Raw genomic sequence first — 16,681 nt, forward strand, 5'->3', positions numbered from 1 at the left:
CATTGGGGGTGAGGCGACCCGTCAACTGGCAAATCCGCTCCCAATCCGCAGCTTCGAGTGGGGGATCTAGAATAGCATTCCATTTGGCAAGGCTAGCATCAGGGCCGCTAACCGTCTCCTCCTGCACAGCTTTGTACAATTTAGTAAGTAGTTTCTTCTTAGACGGAGCTACCAGCAGCAGCTGCAACGCCTTGAGTGTGGGGGGCTCTGCAGGGAAACAGGGGTAGTGAGCCTTCATGGCCTGTTTAAGACGGTGACATGTATACACAAATAGTGGCGTGGGGTTTTGTATGTAGGCCAGATCATTCTGCTCTAGATAATGTCCCTGCGGGTATAAGTCTTGCATATGAGTGATACCAGCTTCCTTGAGCGACACTAGAGGGCCCGCCTCTCGTGTGACCGACAGAGCGGCGTGGTGTGCCAGTGGCAGGGCCGGCGCATACAGCGGCAGCCTCTGTGTCCTGCGGCCTATTGCCTGCCAGGCAGCAATTGTCATGTCCAGCGTGTTAATTTCAGCGCGTGGCGTATGTCGGGCAGTGTGCGTGAGCATACCTCGAAGCGGGGTGGGATGGCCGTCCCCATCTTCCACCGCCACATGTGGAATGAAGTTATGTGGTCCATACCAATAGTATGCATATTGCGCCTGTGCGCACAGATAATACACGTAGAAGTCTGGCGCCGCGAATCCCCCTCTTTCGTACGACAGGGTCAGTGTTTTCCAGCTAATTCTAGGGTGCCGTCCCCCCCAAATTAAGCGCAGAAGTTGGGCACGCAGCAGCGTGAAAAATTGCTGAGTTAATTTTATCGGTATATTGCAATATAGGTATAGAAAGCGCGGCAGGACGACCATCTTGATCACAGCGATGCGGTCTGCCAGGGACAAGGGGAGACGCAGCCAACCGTCCACCTGCTGCACCAGCGCGTCATAAGCCCTACCGTAATTTTCCCTGATCACTACCTCGGGATCGCGATGAACCCACACTCCAAGATATTTTACTGGGTCGGACGTCCAGATCAGAGGGTATTCCAGGTGAGGCCGGGACGTACCCGTCGTGAGTGGAATCACGACCGACTTGTCCCAGTTTATCGTGAGCCCCGAGTACAGGCCAAATTTAATGTATTCTCGGAGGACCGGGGATAAATGCGTTTGTGGGTGTCTGACGAACAAGACCATATCATCCGCATATAGCGATATCCCAACCGGCCGATGGTTAAAGTTGAGGGCGGACTCTCTGTGACGTTGTCGAATTTTACAAGCTAGCGGCTCGAGAACGAGAGCGAATAGTAAAGGGGACAGTGGGCACCCCTGTCTCGTACCCCTCGCAATGCGGAACGGCCCGGACGTGTGGTTGCCCACGCGCACCACCGCCGATATGTCCGTATATAGAAGCCGAATCCACTGCAGCATGACTTCTGGGAAGCCCATCTTACGCAGTATGTAAAACATATATTGCCATTCGACGGAGTCAAAGGCTTTAGCCGCGTCCAGCATGACAGCAGCCGCTGGCAGCTCAGGATTAAGGATATGGAACATGGAGAAAATAGTCCGCAGATTGTGAGAGGTGGATCGTTCCGGTATGAACCCAGATTGATCTGGGAGCACCAGTCGGGTCATAAGCGGCTGTAGTTTTGTGGCCAGAATTTTAGCCAATATTTTCGCGTCCAGATTAATCAGCGATAGGGGACGATATGAGTCGCAGCTGGAGGGCGATTTATCCTTTTTAAGGAGGGTGATAATCATGGCCTGGCGCAGAGTTGGAGGCAGCACGCCAGTCTCATGCGCCTCAGCATACAGTTCTAGTAGGTGCGGGGCGAGCAGGTCGGTATACGTCTTGTAGAATTCGGCCGACAGGCCGTCAGGCCCGGGAGCCTTGTTATTGGGAAGAGAATGAATAGCGTCCCGGACATCCTGCTCATCTATCGGGAGTGACAGATATTCCCGGTGGGAATCACAGAGCCACGCACACACTATGTCCGACAGGTAGTCCGCCAGGGCCGACCCTTCCACCTCCCCCTGCGTCGTGTAAAGCGACTGATAACAATCCTTGAATTGGTCTACAATGGCCTGCGGTGTGAAGTGTTCTATGCCTGCAGCATCCACAATTTTATCTATGTGTTGATGATGCGCCCGAAATTGTAATTTAGCGGCCAGATGCTTGCCAGGTCGCCCACCCTCTCCGTACGCTCTGGCCGCGTGTCGCTTCCCCCTGTATTTGACCTCTGTGTCCGCCCATTTGTCATATTCCACCAGCAGCTCATGAATACGCGCCAGCGTGGCAGCAGACGGCGTTTCGGCATAGGTCATCTCCAACCCAACAAGAGCGGTCTCCATTTTAGCAAGCTGCCCCCGTATGTCCTTCAGAATGCCAGCGGTGGTGCCAATGCACACCCCCCGGATCGTCACTTTGAACGCCTCCCAAAGAGACGCCTGACTAGCCACGGAGCCCGTGTTTTCAGCAAAATAATTGACAATGGCCTCCCTGATAGTGTCTAGATAGAGCGGGTCCCGCAGTGCCTCCGCGCGAAAGCGCCATGTGAAGGGGCGATGGGGGCACGCTGGAATCCGCAGGTGCAGATATACAGGGTTGTGATCGGACAGCGTGCGTGGTAAGTTGCGGACGTCGAGCACCCATTTGTTAGTTTCCTCTCCCAATAACCAGTAATCCAGTCGGGACCAACTATTGTGTGCCGGCGTGATGTGTGTGCCTAGACAAGTCCGTTCATTCCTCAACCGCCAGACATCCACCAGTCCCCACTCCCCCATGGCCTCACGAACGCATTGAGCAACTCTAAGCGTGCGAGCCCCCGCCGGGTTTGATTTATCAACCTGTGGATTGAGATGTGTGTTGAGGTCTCCCCCCCAGAGTATCGCAGCATCCGGCCAGGAGCGCACCGCAGCGAGCATCTGCGCAAAGGGAGAGGGGTCGTCAACCACGGGGCCATACATATTGAGAATCGTAACGTAGGTCATGCCGAGTTTGCCCTGTACCGCCGCCCAGCGCCCCTCTGAGTCAGTGGACGTATGCATGGGTTGGAAAGGAACACCTTTTTTAATCAATATGATTACCCCGCGCGCGTAGGCTGAGTATGATGAAGCGAGCCGGAACCCCGCCCACCTACACGCCACTGCGGTCTCAGTGTGTTTGGTGAGGTGTGTCTCTTGCAGCAACGCCACCTGAACATTGTGCCTATCTAAGTAGTGGAGGACTTGCCTGACTTTCTTGGGGGTGTTAAGGCCGCGGACATTCCAGGTTAAACATCTGTAGTCTTCACCCATTGTCACCAAGTAGGGGCCCCAGTGCAATCTCAGCTACCATCTCCCCCATCACACCACCACTCGCACTGTGCGCCGTCATCCAATCACACACTCCAGGTTCGCACTCCGCTTGTATCCGGAACTGTAGTAAACCCCCGCCCCCCACCCACTTCAGCAGCCCAACTTTGCCAAAGATGACCCCTGCCCCTACACAACACAACATAAAAACAAAACCCAAAACAACCCCAATGCACAATGGTGAGATCGAAAAGTGGGGAGCACCCATTGGGGGAACGTAGCGACCGTAAACACCTCCCAGTCTTTTGGGGAGGGGGCCACCGTGTCGTGTCTAATGCTCCCGGTGATTAGCCCACCACCCGATGCGTCATGTGTCTGCCCATCGTGCGGCCATTTTTCCAAGGCGTCGTACAACAGTATCACCACGGGTGCAGCAAACCAGGAGGCCCAGCAGCCCACCCCGCACCATGACAGCCAGGGGCTGAAAGTACATTCCGAGGACAATCAACAGACCCCCGGATCAGTCGCACACCCACGCCCCAGCAACAGTACATGCTGTAGTTAGCAGGGAGCCACAGGAGAGGTAGTGTGATCGCCACAGGGCAGCGCAGCAAACAGTAAATAAAAGTCCGCAGACATGCGGCCCATGGCGTCCACCAAACGTGCAAGTCGGGTGGGTCGCGGCACATTTCCGGCATCAGTGAGGGGAAACCTAAGTCAATCATCAGCCTCGGGGGTAGGAGCCGAGTGTTGGTGCGTTTTCCTCAAGGACCTTGCATAGTCCATAGCTGACTTGGGGCTGGTGAAGATTTTAGAGGCTTCGTCAGTGCCAATGCGAAGGCGCGCCGGGTACAGCATCGCATAGGGGATGTGGTCTTTCATGAGTAGTTTTTTAACCCCTAGGAATTCTTTACGAGCCGACTGGACTGCGGCAGTGAAGTCAGGGAAAAAGGAAAGGACATTGCCTTGGTAGTTGATCGTGCCTTTCTGGCGAGTGATACGGAGCAGTGTGTCTCTGTCCCTGAAATTCAGCAGTCTAGCTATGATAGGGCGCGGTGGAGCACCCGGTGGCGGGCGCGCATTGAGGGATCTGTGAGCGCGTTCAACGGCAAACATGGCTGAAAGATTCGTGGGCTCGCAGATGTCCCGAATCATGGTTTCTATGTAGTCCTCAAACCTGCCCACATTTGTGGATTCCGGCAGACCCAAAATCCGTACGTTGTTGCGCCGAGAACGCGCTTCAATGTCCTCGTTCTTGGCCTGTATCGCTGCCAGCAGCTTCGCCATGTCCGTGGTCTTGTCGGAAACCTGCCTGAGGCCATCTTCGGTATCCGAAATGCGCTGTTCCGCCTCGCCCAAGCGCACCCCCTGCCTGTCCAGTTTGGCGGAGATGGAGTCCATGCGGCCACTGAGAGCCTCTATCTTTCCATCGATGGACTGCAGGCTGGCCTGAATTGCCGATAGTGTTGTCTCTAGGGCAGTGGGGGGCGACGCGGCAGACTCCAACTCCGAATCCGAAGCCAGCGAGTGCGACGATTTGCCTCCCTTGCGCGTCTCGAACGTGAGGCGCGCCTGAGACTTGTCCGGCTTGCCCATGATCGCCCCCTCCAGCCCTCGCCAGTCCAAGCGCCACTGAGGGCCAACAGGTGAAGGAGGTGCCCCCCAAGTCAGGAAGGAGCAGAACACCAGGTGGCGAAAGGATCCTCACAGGGCGGGGGGAGGGGAGTAGCAGCCGCCGATAGTGACCACTCCAGGCGGGGGGGTGGGGGGGGGGGCCCACACTGCACACCCCACACAACGCCAGCAAGTACGCACCTCACAGGTCTAGCACAGCAGGTCCCCCCGCCACCATCAACGACCACACCGCCGGAGGTCCCACGACGATCCCGCACCGCTCCTCACCACACAGGCTCCCCGGCCAAAGTCTTCACCACAGGCGTGTGTGTCTAGTCTCCCAAATCTCGGTATCCAGCCGCAAGGCAGACGAAGAGGCACCTAGCAGGGGGGGGGGGGAGGGAGGGGAGCCACCGCCGGATCGACAGTCCGGCAATCTCCCGTCGTAGTACAGGCAGCAAGTCCAGGCCTCAAGCCACCCCTCCCTCGGCAGGCCCCCGGAGCCCTCAGTGATCCGCAGCGAGCGTGAGCGTCCAGGCACCCACAGTCCAGCGCAGGGTAGAGCAGTCCGATCGAACACAGGAGGAGGAGCGCGCCAACCGGCCAAAGGGCCCACTCACCCGTCCGAAGCCGGCAGCTTGCGTGGGCGCAGCGCCGCCCGCTCCTTGCCCTCGTCGGCCGATCCACCACACTTCTCCCCAGCTGGCGCGTGTAGCAACGGGCAGCTCCGGGGTCGGCCTCGCGTCCACCACCTCGCCCTCCGGACGTCCGCTACGCAGGCTCCAGGCAAGCGACCTGGGAGGGCTGCAGCGTGATGTCGCTCCTCACCGCCTCACCCGCTCCGAATCCCTCAGGCGTCACAAGATGGCGGCTCCGCTCGGCGCCGCACCGAAGGCACGGTTACGGGGCACCGAGCCGCACCAGAATCACATCCCCGGCTAGCGCCCGATCCGGGGGGGCTCGATCTCCCACTCTGGCGCTCGTGGGCAGGCAATTAGGGAGCAGGATAGTGCAGGATATTGGCGGTGGCCGGCGGAGCAGCACTACCGTGCGGCCATCTTGCCTCGCGTCAAACCATGCCCCAGAGAGCTTATTAGGGTTAGTGTTTAGCGATGGTGAAAGATTTGGTGGAGCGTTGATTTGGCTACCGGGACCTATTTATGTATCTTATAGCCAGACAAAGTGAGATAAATAGAGTACACCACCAACTCCACTGTAGTAGGTCTATCAGGTCTGCCAGGAAGGGGAACGTTGGCCACCATAGAAATACTGAAGACACCGTATTGGTAAATCTGCCCCATTTTCACTTCACTTCTTCCCTTAAAACTATTTGTCATCCCTTAAAGTACCTTTGTGGAAAGAAATCACTCCAACTCAGAGGCTCACACTAAAAGCTCACAACAGATAATGTCTTCAAACAGACAATTTGTTAAACGTTCACACCTTTATTTACACATTGTTGAAACCTCTCCACGTTTCAAGAAATATTTCTGGTTCTCCCTGCCAACATGTATTTCAAGGTTAAAAGTGGCCATTCCTCTGGGTTTCAATGGATCAAAACAATAGGCCAGAACCTTTTTTGTGACCATTTGCTGTGATCCCTTGAGACCCTGAGAAAGGGCTAGTTTATGGAAATGCTCCTGTAGGGTTTTAAAGGCTGTGTTAAAAAGAAACAGAAGGGAACTTTTAACACATTCTCTGTTTGAAGACCTTTCTACTGTGAGCTGCTGTGCAATGTGAGCCTGTGATTTAGAGTGAACTTTTCCTGCAAAGGTACTTTGACATTTTTGAAGTTTTAATGCGGTTGTCAATCCAGCTGCTGCACACTGGCACGGTAGTTAGAGCAAACATGGCATCTTAACCTGTAGGGAAGTACAGAGTATTGATTAGAGGATGTTGATCAGTATTTGTCATCACTCTTTCTCAAATATGAATACATTCCTTCCAAAGTTCACAGAATCACACCTCCACCAATGGATTACTCACCAAAGCTTCTGGGTGGACCCCTTATACCTGTTCCTGTGGTGTCTGTGGTTTACCCTTGGTTACCTCATTTCGACTTCTGGGGGAACCAACAGACTCACTACTGTGGTGTTTGTAGTATTACTTGGGTGTCCCTGTCTCCGTTTCGTTGTGGAACCTATTGACCTACCAGTATGGTGTCTTCTGCATTTCTTGGGTAATACCCTATCCTGTTTTTCTCTGTTTTGTGCAATTGTCCTGTGTAGAATATGTATTTTATTTTGTGTTTGGGTTCTATATGAGCACATGATGGCACATTGGTGCTAAAAACAAACCCTGTCAAGCGGCGTAATTCCAGGCCATGTGTATTCATTATAATGGGTACAAACGTTTTTAAAGCCTTCCCTAAATTTTAGTCCTTTTGTGTCCTTTCCGAACAGTTGGTGAGAGTTTCTTCCAATGGATGACAGCTGCCATTAAAAAGACTCTGCCTACTAGCTTCATTTCATAAAAAGAATTGTAAAATGATTTTTTTACATTTTGGAACTCATAGAATTAATTAATCATCTAAAGCAAATAACTGGTTGATACCGTGTTAAGCTGGTTAATAAAGATGTTTGATGTTCACTATGCAGAGCTTGAATTCAAGACAGTCTGGCCCACATTACTAGTTGACCACTATTGGATGTGTTGATAAAAATAGATACCAAGATGTTTCGGTATTTATCTGGTATGATAATTATCACCTATCACATGTTTTTCACTTGTTTTTGGGGGCATAACATACAGATTTTGCTGGTTACTACACCAAAAGCTGCATGTTCCAGAATTAACTTGGCATTCCTCTCCTCCCTCCCACCCCAGTAAATATCAGCAGTTTGACTTGCTGATATTTATCATAAAACTTATAATTCCGATATGTGTGGTAACAAGAATTACGGCACATATCATCATTTATCAACCTATTCCTAATGAGGGCCTTGGACTGGACCAAAGTTCTCTTCTTGACGGGCAGCCAGCTAGGGCAGTTCTACCAATGCTGGTGTAATATGATTTTGCTGCAACACTTTGGATCAGCTGGAGTTGGAATATTGGTTCTGCCTGAAGCTCTAAATATATTACAGTGGTTAAAGTGATCGAGATGAGGGCATTCATAATCCTTCTCTTGTACAGAAAATAAAAAAGATGAAATGTTCTACTCGACACATGAAGATGTAAAAATTAAGTACAGAATGCAGCACTAATCTGAGCTGTAAGATTCAAAGAGGCATCAGCCTTGGCTCTCAAGATTCTTCGCATAAGGGATTAATTAAGGAAAGGCCCAGAACGTCTTAAGCCATATATCGCAGATGTGGTAGAAACAAGAGGAATCAAGACCTCTATCTTATCCCCATCCCTATTCACCTGGTTTGACCTATCCAGTTGCAAATAGCCATACAGATTTCATGCACTGACATCACAATCATTTTATATTTTAATAATAATCTGAGTGCCATCGGCACACCTGAAAAACATCTAGCCAAATTAGTGAATCAGAAGAGCCAGCATAAGTACACAAAAGTTGAACAGTAGTGGGGACAATATAGAACCCAGTGGTACTCCGCACAAGCCCTTCCGTGAAGTTGACGTAAAGGAGGTTAAACCTCTTTCTGCAATCAGGAGATTGAGGTGTCCTAGAACCAAGCTATAGCTACACCTTGGAATCCAAGATTAATAGGATGTGCTTGTAGAATCTGGTGGTCATTGGCACATTCAAGTAATATAAGAGCTGCTGGGAAACCTGTATCTTAAATTTGCAGAAGATCATGTTATGCCAACACCAGTGCCGTCTCAGTACTACATCCTAAGTGAAAACGAGTTAGCAGTGAATGAAGGATTACATTGATCTCCACATAATCCTATAACAGATCACAGACCTCTCTTCCACATAATTTAGATAGCTATGGTAACTTGGACATATCCCTTTAATTAGACCGCATTGCTGGATGTAGAATTGCTTTTTTTTCCTTTAAGATGTGTTGAGTAGCTGCAGATTTCTGTTCACTGCGTACCTTTTCTGAGACCAGCGATGCATTGATGATCTTTCTGACAAGGGTAATCTCAGCTAACAGCACATCTTTATTTAATTTACCAGTAATAGGTCTTCCAAACAGTCAGATGATCTTCATCCTCTTACTAGTAGGTCAAAATCTTACCTAATAAGTTGACTCAGCTTAGAGAGGCTTGAAGCATCAGGTGGAAAATCCACTGCAGTAGGGCCAGAACATAAAATGCTAATCTTCCAACTACCTATTGTTCGCATGAGCGAGTCAATATTCTTTGAAAAAATCAGCAAACTGATTGTATTTCTCAGATGACTCCTGGATTTGTATGAGCAGGACATTGAATTTCTTTTAAGCGGAAACTATACTATAGCCGCCAATTTGTTAAGGCCCAAGAAGATCTTTCAATGTAATACTCTCTTAAATCTTTTAACTACAGCTTTATAATTTCGTTTGAAGATTAGCTACTTCTTTTTGTCTCCAAATCATGTAGAGTGACTTTCTGTTTGTGTACCTGTAGGCGTCATTAGATATTTTTTGTACTGCACATATGTTGTTCTTTGCTTCATTGGAATTTTGATGTTTGATGGATCCTGTCTGGGTGTTTATTTTATTTTTTCTATACCGACTTGAGTTGGCCTGTACTCTGTCTACGATCAGCATTGTGAGACTTATTAAGTATCCATTTGCTTTTAGCAACTGGTATAAGGCAAATATTTTTAGCTCTGCATGCATGCAGATACTACACATTTACTCTTCAGAAGAATCAAATTAACGAATATTGTTAACTCCTCAGTGTTTGCACATCTACAATTAGAGAAAAGGCGCTGCTTGCTCTTGCTCCCTGTGGTTTGTGTTCCTTTCATCACTAAGAAAATCTGAGAAACACCAATTGCAAACGTTTGGTTTAAATCGTGCTATTTTAGCCATTGTCTTTGGTACTGACTGCATAGGGCATGCAAGACCTGGAAGCAGAAAGGGATGAAAGCCCTTGCACAGTGTGTAAACCTATACTATCCTGCTCCTTTTTGTCTTTCTCTCTCTGAGCTGTTTATTGTTACTCGCCTTTATTGTTTAAAGGCTGAGTGCAGTCCCTGGGATTCTAACAGGTGACAATGACTTCAATTATTGATTCCTGGAGTTGGATGCATTAGTCTATTGAGTCACCAGACACAAGCAACGGTTACACCCAAATAGTACACATAACCATAGTTGAGGGTGACTGTTGCCTCCTAGGAGGCGGTCAACAGATCTCCCTTGAGTAACATCTCCTCAGCCTCTCATAACCTGGGACCGCCACTTCCCCCGGAAGCGATTGGCTAGTGTTTTTTTTTTTTAAAGAAACCTTTATTGGACTTCAAGGGGTTACAAACATGGGCCTACAACCCTTTGGGCCGGCCGCTAAGTAGCATGAGACTTATCATTCACCGTTATACAGATTGGTCAATCCGGGGAGCCCGTCAGTCCATCATCGCACCCAATGAAGGCAGAAGCAACAGTTGAGTGACAATATTAGATACGGTTTCAGTTTTCAATTTAAAATTAAGAAACATTACACACAAACAAGGCAATAGACATTGTGAATAGCAGGACGCGCTCCCCGGGGTAGGGAACCAATGATCAGCGGCAGAGAAGGGAGGGGGGCACGGGAGCAGAGGAAAAAGCAAACTGTAACACACTCGTAACTTAACAGACGAGGAATGCTCGGCTAGGGGGACGAAGGGGCATCCAGTACAACAGCCAGGGGAGGGGCACAGATGTCTCCGCGATAAGCGTTCCACGGACCCCACACCCCAGTCCATTTCCGCGGCTTGCCTCTCGCTACATACACCGTCTTTTCTCTAAACATGCACCAATCCATATTTTCCTTCCACACCAAGACCGTGGGCGGCCTCTGGGAACCCCATAACTGAGCAATGTTACGTTTGGCCACCATATTTCCCAAAGTCGCCCACCGCGTCTGTGCCACATTATAATCGTTTGGCTCCCACACGTTCAGCAGGCATCTCCTAGCCTCTGGAAGCAGCGCAGGTCCTCCATTTCTGGCTCTCCTTTCCCAGAGTTCTCAGCGCCGGGACGCCCCGTTGGGGCAGCTGTGCGCTTTATAAAATACACAAATAATAATAATAATAACGTGAGTGACTTCCTCCATTACCGCATGCACCCGACGCCAAAAGAGCGCCACCTCGGGGCATTCCCATAGAACGTGAAGGAAAGTACCCAGCGAACCACAGCCACGCTTACACATCCCATCCACGGAGAGACCCATGCGCATCAGGCGGGGACCAGTGACGTACACTCTATGGAGTATCTTTAGTTGTACGAACCGAAGGCGGGCCGGAATTGCCACCTCCCGCGGGGAGGCTATTGCCGAAACCCAGTCCTCATCATCTAATTCCAAACCGTCAGCCACCCAGATCTTCCTCAAGCGGGTCAACAGATCCGCCCGATCGTTGATAAGCTTTTTATAGATCAAGGAGATTGTGCTGTCAGGCACATAGCCATCGAGAACCCTATCCTCCAGCGGGGAATTTTCCGGGATAGCGGTGGCATCAGAGAAAACCGAGCACAACGCATGACGGACCTGGGCATATCGGAAATACTCCCTATCGTTTAGCTTATACTCTGCTTTCAGCATTTCAAACGTTTTAAACTCCCCTTTCACCCAGAGGTCACTCACTTTACATATGCCAATCATATCCCATTTCTCAAACCCTTTGGTTTTCCACAAACAGCCCAGCCTTTCAGAAGCATACAGTGGAGTCGCTCGAGTCAGGCGGTCCTTCCAACCCATCGCAGCATTAGCAGCATGCCACACCCGTACCGCTATCTTTGTTGGGCCAGTCAGCTGCACACCAGGAGACTTCGAATAGAGTGCTCTATTATAGTCCCCCCCCCCCCCCCCCCAGGCAATAGCATTTTATCCATCTCGAACGCCGGGTTCAGGGCCGGCCCGTACATCCCGTGGTTCACTGCCGCCAGTTGGGACGCCCAATAATAACGCTTGATATCGGGGAGTGCGATACCTCCATCATACTAAGGGAGTGTCAATTTTGTGAGAGCGATTCGGGGACGCCCGTCCCAGAACAACCGCCTCTGCAGGCTCTCCACCTCACGGAAATAGCGGGCCGGTATGACGTCGAGTGTATTTTGCAGTGCATACAGGAATCGTGGCAGCGACATCATTTTAAACAACGCCGCGCGCCCGAGCGGCGAAAGCGGAAGCCGTCGCCACCTCGAGACGTCGGCCCTCAGTCGTTGGAGTGGGGGGGAGTAGGTTCCGCTCATAACGGGCCACAGGGTCCAAAGTTATGAACACTCCCAGGTATTTAAACCCTGACCGCGCAATCTGGATAGGGCAGCCACGCGGAAGGAGAGGAGCGTCCCCAGAGAGAACATAGACGCATGACTTGGCCCAGTTAATGACCAAGCCGGAGTTGCGACCAAATGAGTTCAGAACATCGACCAGTACTATCAAAGACTGCCGGGGAGATGTGAGGTACAGGAGAATGTCGTCTGCATAAAGAGAAATGCGGTCCTCAAATTCAGGCGTCCACCTAATGCCGCGCAATGAGGGCTCCCATCGTAACCAGGCAGCCAGAGGTTCCAAAGCAAGCGCAAAAAGGAGGGGTGACAGCGGGCAACCCTGCCGCGTGCCTCTTCCCAACCCGAAGGGCGCCGATACTCTGCCATTCACAACTACCTGAGCCAACGGTTCCTCATACAGCAACCTCACCCAACCGATAAACCCGGGGCCAAAACCAAATTTCGCAAGCGCCGCCCAAAGATAGGGCCATTCTAGGGTTTCGAACGCCATAGTATTGGCTAGTGTTTTTGTGTGTTTGCATGTTGGGAGTCTTGTGTGTTGTGTGCATGTTGCCCTCCAAAAGACACTTTGATTAGAGGACAAGTTGAAGATTGCGCGCTATGGTGTCTTTGCCCTGGTAAAAATGACAACCTACACGTAGCTGGCCCTTGAGAAGCCCTGTAGCATCTCTTGGCAGGTTTGGGATATTTGTAGAGAACAATGAGAGAGCTAGGGAGGCATAGGGTGCGTCCGTATCCCCTGTATATATATCAGTTTTATCAAAGTTGGACGAACCCAAAGATGTTGGTACGATCACTGTCAGACAGTGCTTGGGAACCCACTAGGTAAGTTAAAAGACCCCTCACACACCAACCTAGTTGGTGTCATGCTTCATCATTGGGGTCCCAACCGGGTGGCCGAATGCCCCGCGGTTGTGCTACAACGCCTGACTACAGCGGAGCTGGTGTGGTGCAAGGGTGTGATGTAGTGAAGGTTTAAAAATATCTCTGAGAGTCCTTGCCGTGGGAAGTTTCTTGTTGGCGGGGGATATGCTAAAATAAAATTATGTGGTGCAACTACGAAAGAAATTAGTTTCTAATAGTTGTATGTGTTGTAGGTCTACATGTTTCAGCCATCATCGAGGTGTCAGGGGCTTTCGTCAGGACCAGTGAATGCAGTGAGTGGCAAAGTGAAAGGTGCCACGTGATGGGTGAAAAAATTAAAAAGGTTGATTACCTACACACTCGATAAGGTGTGTGGACCAGGTGTCTGCGAACTTGCGGACACCGCAGCGAAAAAAAGACCTGTGGGAGGAAGAAGACATCACAGAAACATGTATAACAGTGACATATTGTGCTGAGTATAGCAGCAACTATAAAATGCAATCTTACATGCTGTGAAGGAGCAAACACTTCCGGACGGTCGTACCTGTGGCAACACACACACTGTGCTTGTGTGGCATGCTGCTAAAAAAGGGGTTTGTCGAGGGCAAATCACTAGCAAATGCTAAGAAGACGCAGGTCCCCCTGTTGACTCTATAGACAAAGTGGTGATAAGCAAGACAAAACAAGCAATAAAACAGATAGGAGTGCAAACTATGCAAGCAAGGTGCCTGGTGAGTGAATGCAGCAGGCAAATAGGTGGTGGTACCGTGAGGCCTCCGACTAAAATGGTCGGGCTGTGTCACAGTAGGGACCCAGTGAACGCTTGCCGGTTTGACTTGCCGAGTGGCAGTGCGCATTGCTTAATAGGTACTGAGTATGTGGAAGGGGTGGTGTACCCCTGTGCGCCGCGCTGGGGAGGGGGGAGAGAAGAAGTAAAGAAAAGTAATTACACTATGGCTGAGTGAGATCGCTGCTCAGGATGCGGGAGGAGTGCGCTCCTCGAGTCACAGGTTCTGTGAGGAGAAAGGTAAAGGCGGGCATGAGAGGCGGGCCGTGGAAAGCAAGTCCAATCCACCGAGGAAAAGCGCGCGTCACCTTACTTGATCGTAGAGCTGCACCCGCCTGGCACCTACTGGGGTCTCCCGGGTCCCGGTGGTGAGGGATCCATGCTGGAGGGAGATTAAATATTAATAGGGTCCATGGGGTACGTACTGACTGACCGGAGGTCGCGGGCTGGGAAGTGAAGCCTGCGCAAGTGCAGAGCCGGAGTGTTGACTTCCCGCACATGCGTGGAAGGGAAAAAGTGTACCGCGCATGCGTGGAGGTGGAGGGCGTGCGCAATAGAGACATTACACAGTAAGTGCGAGAAGTGGGAGGTGGAGAGGTGAAAGTTCATGCGCGCGTGCGCCAAGGTGACATTAGGCAAAGTTGAGAAGGAGAAGGAGCTGGTGGTACTGCCAGGCATGTGGAGGACTGGATACCTGGAAAGAGATCAATACTTGGAGGCTACAGTTGGGCCAAGTCAGTAGATGAATAAGCGTGGTTAGGATCTCCTGAGACTGTTCCAGGGGATATTGTCGTTTAAGCCAATGGTATGGCTAGACAGGTGCAACTCTACGATCAAGTAAGGTGACGCGTGCTTTTCCTCGGTGGATTGGACTTGCTTTCCACGCCCCGCCTCTCATGCCCGCCTTTACCTTTCTCCTCACAGAACCTGTGACTCGAGGAGCGCACTCTTCCCGCATCCTGAGCAACGATCTTACTCAGCCATAGTGTAATTACTTTTCTTTACTTCTTCTCTCCCCCCTCCCCAGCGCGGCGCACAGGGGTACACCACCCCTTCCACATACCCAGTACCTATTAAGCAACGCGCACTGCCACTCGGCAAGTCAAACCGGCAAGCGTTCACTGGGTCCCTACTGTGACACAGCCCGACCATTTTAGTCAGAGGCCTCACGGTACCACCACCTATTTGCCTGCTGCATTCACTCACCAGGCACCTTGCGTGCATAGTTTGCACTCCTATCTGTTTTATTGCTTGTTTTGTCTTGCTTATCACCACTTTGTCTATAGAGTCAACAGGGGGACCTGCGTCTTCTTAGCATTTGCTAGTGATTTGCCCTCGACAAACCCCTTTTTTAGCAGCATGCCACACAAGCACAGTGTGTGTGTTGCCACAGGTACGACCGTCCGGAAGTGTTTGTTCCTTCACAGCATGTAAGATTGCATTTTATAGTTGCTGCTATACTCAGCACAATATGTCACTGTTATACATGTTTCTGTGATGTCTTCTTCCTCCCACAGGTCTTTTTTTCGCTGCGGTGTCCGCAAGTTCACAGACACCTGGTCCACACACCTTAGCGAGTGTGTAGGTAATCAACCTTTTTAATTTTTTCACCCATCACGTGGCACCTTTCACTTTGCCACTCACTGGTCCTGACGAAAGCCCCTGACACCTCGATGAGGGCTGAAACATGTAGACCTACAACACATACAACTATTAGAAACTAATTTCTTTCGTAGTTGCACCACATAATTTTATTTTAGCATATCCTGAGCCGCCAACAATGAACTTCCCATGGCAAGGACTCTCAGAGATATTTTTAAACCTTCACTACATCACACCCTTGCACCACACCAGCTCCGCTGTAGTCAGGCGTTGTAGCACAACCGGGGGGCATTCGGCCACCCGGTTGGGACCCCAATGATGAAGCATGACACCAACTAGGTTGGTGTGTGAGGGGTCTTTTAACTTACCTAGTGGGTTCCCAAGCACTGTCTGACAGTGATCGTACCAACATCTTTGGGTTCGTCCAACTTTGATAAAACAGGTTTGGGATATTCACATCATAGCACATACTGAGAACTGGCTGGATCAAAATACTGCGTGAACAGGTCTAGATATAGCTGTGTCTCCTTTTCAGTGTTTCCCCATATTAGCAGATCGAAGAGCCATTGCGTTATTAACAGTGAACCTTTCGCCCTACTGCTGTTCTTCTCTTGGCTAGTATATATGCACGGTCCACTAATCTGTTTGTGCACCTGTGATTTTTCAGTCTAGGTTGTAGTCCCAGTAGATAAGATTTCGAGCCACACATGTGTTACCAGTCCATTTATTCTGCCTCTGTATTCTCCACTGTGTTGCAATATTCCTTTACTATGTACAATCCTTAGCATGTGGTTGAAGCCTGCGTCATTCCTTTTGTATCTAAGGCATGTGCTGCTCATCCCAGAGTACATTTTGTTTATTCGTTTTGGAGGCAGGTGAGGTTAGTGTAAGTAGTTAAATTGTAAGAGTTTAAATTTGGATTCTTGGGCACATTCTTCGTGTTCTCTGGTAGTTTTAAACATTCAGGATCAGTTATTTACATATCAATCATAGTGTTCTCGGATGTTCTCAAAGGAGCGGAGAGCTCTGTTTTCGTATAGATCACCTACTGTCTCGCACTCTTCTTCCCATGGGCGCCTGCTTCATAATTCGAATATTAATCTAAAGTGTGGTAGGCATTCTATTTGTATCTCAGGACATAATTTAATTTGTCTCCCATTAGTTTGACACTTCTCCGACAACGGTACTATTTTTAGTAGTCAGAGCATT

General features: G+C 50.2%; 1 protein-coding gene across 2 annotated transcripts in view; it reads left to right on the plus strand.

Moving 5' to 3' along the window:
* The window catches only part of FBXL18 (F-box and leucine rich repeat protein 18), a 216,733-nt gene that overhangs the window by 5,836 nt on the left and 194,216 nt on the right, over positions 1-16,681 (plus strand). The gene's annotated exons all lie outside the window — the stretch shown is intronic.

Source organism: Triturus cristatus, chromosome 10 (genome assembly GCF_964204655.1).
Source record: "Triturus cristatus chromosome 10, aTriCri1.1, whole genome shotgun sequence".
Classification (NCBI taxonomy): domain Eukaryota; kingdom Metazoa; phylum Chordata; class Amphibia; order Caudata; family Salamandridae; genus Triturus; species Triturus cristatus.